Here is a 2385-nt window from a genome sequence, read left to right as displayed (position 1 = left end):
AGAGAGAGAGAGAGAGAGAGAGAGAGAGAGAGAGAGAGAGAGAGAGAGAGAGATCGTTTGTATTGAGAGAGTAGAGATACATCGACAGCAAGAAAAAGTAGATATAAACAAACAGCTGAACTGAGCTGAAATGAAATGAGCTTTGTAACTGAAAAATATATAGTGATGATGATGGTGGTGGTAGTGGTGGTGAGTTGATAGTGAAACGTATTTTTTTATTGAACTAAATCTATATTGTTCTTCTACCTGTTCGTTGAAGAATAATATTATAGTTTGTTAGAGAAGAAGAGGAAGTAGAGTGAGAGAGAGGAAGAAGGAATGTGAGAGTGAGAGAGCAGATTGTCAACTGACGCATTATACTGTCGCTCATGTGGTTAGTGGAAGTGAAAAGTGAAGAGAAAGAGAGAAATGTTAAAGACATGAGGAGGGGAATTACATGGTTAAAAAGTTTGTTGAAGAGAAAGAAAGAGAGAAATATAAAGTGCTTAGCTGAAGGAAATTTTAAAATCATATATCATTGCGACTGAAAGTGAAATAATTTATTAAAATAAAAATTAAAATACAATTCGTCTTTTCTTTCTTAAATAGCTTCTCTTAATCTTTTTCGTTTTTATGGAATTTCCATGGCTACCACCAGTCTCATTATATCATTGATTTCAAATTTTGGTACAAGGCCAGCAATTTCGGAAGTGGTGATAAGTCGATTTCATAGATCCCACTGCTCAACTTATTTTATCGATATTCAAAAGATGAAGAGCTAAGTCGACCTCGGTGGAATTTGAACTTAGAACACAAAGACAGAAGAAATTCTAAGCATTTGCCCGTCATGATAACAATGTTGCCAGCTAGCCGCCTTATATTTCATTATTATATGGGCTGAAATATAATAAGAGAGACCTGATCTGTCATAGTTAGTTTGTAGCGCCTTCCTTTCCAGTGTTCGATGTTATAGATGAGATCGTGATTAGCAATAAAAAGACTTTGATAAACAATTGATTGATTGTTTAATCAACAAATTAAACAAACAATCGATTAGTTAGTTGGTTAGCGCGAAAATATAGCCGCCATTGAGGAAGTACTATTCTGCGCATGCGCAGGGGACTTCACCACAGGAAGCCCCTCGAGTTGCGCATGCGTAGTAAAACTGGTACTTAAAGAGACAGTTTCACTTTGTTAGGCAGTTGCACGACAGACCTTCTTAGTGATAACTCCTCGCTCCTCAACGAAGCAAACTTCACCTGGATGCCTTCGATGGTGATAGCTACTTGCTTCTCTGGCAGGCATCAAGGAAGCCCTTAACCTTCCAATACCAAATTACAACCTAATCAGCGGCTGCTAAGCTGAATGACAGGAATTGTGAAACCAAGCATCATCATAAATAAAACCTTTTTATTATGTTGTTAATTGTTCTAATGTCTCTTCATTTATAATGCTGTTGAAAGGTGATAGAGAGAGACTAAAGTCTCTGAGCGAGGAGTTGTCACTAAGAAAGTCTGTCGTGCAACTGCCTAACAAAGTGAAACTCTCTCTTTAAGTACCAGTTTTACTACGCATGCGCAACTCAAGGGGCTTCCGGTGGTGAAGTCCCCTGCGCATGCGCAGAATAGTACTTCCTCAATGACGGCTATAATTTCGCATCACTACAAGGTAATTAACCAATTGACTAACTGTAAAGGAGTAAAATTGAACCTGTGTGTGTGCTTATTATTATTGGCGTAATGACCCACCCTAGATATGTCAAGATTTGTTTCAGCATACGATTTCACATCAAGAATCTTGCAAATCAAATACAAATTCGAAGTATCTAAGGGTATTCCATACATTACAGTAGATTCAGGAACAGACTCGAAATAATTTCAGCAAGTCTTGTTTTCCGTCATGAACGTAATCATCAGCATTGCTAAGAAATGTTAGATGGACATTTTCGAAGCCACATATAAATATCATAATTTTTTTAAAGGCATCTTTGCCTTTCTGGATGTACTGCTATCCAGATTCCATACCATAAATTATCAGATTGTTTCGTATCTTGATTTGGTATGTAAATAATGAAAATTGTTTAAACAGACCGCTGAAAATTGATCTAACCGTTGTTATTTATTAGTTGTCTATAAATTCTTATTTATCATGTTGCCGTATGAACTATGGCACGTACCAAAAAATTCTGAATAGCAACTGAGTGAATCATGATCTACTTGCGAATAAATAATAAGTTCCACCACAATATTATGTAACTTTTCTCTTATTTGCACAACCAAACTCACTGTGTGTGCGTGTGTATGTGTGTGTGAATGTGCGTGTGCGTATATACATACATGCTCACACTCACGCTCGTACTCACACTCATATACACATTCACACACACACACACGCACACGCATGCAC

Source organism: Octopus bimaculoides, chromosome 5, assembly GCF_001194135.2.
Source record: "Octopus bimaculoides isolate UCB-OBI-ISO-001 chromosome 5, ASM119413v2, whole genome shotgun sequence".
Taxonomy (NCBI): Eukaryota; Metazoa; Mollusca; class Cephalopoda; order Octopoda; family Octopodidae; genus Octopus; species Octopus bimaculoides.
The sequence above is the reverse complement of the archived record's forward strand: the minus strand, read 5'-3'. Positions refer to the sequence as shown.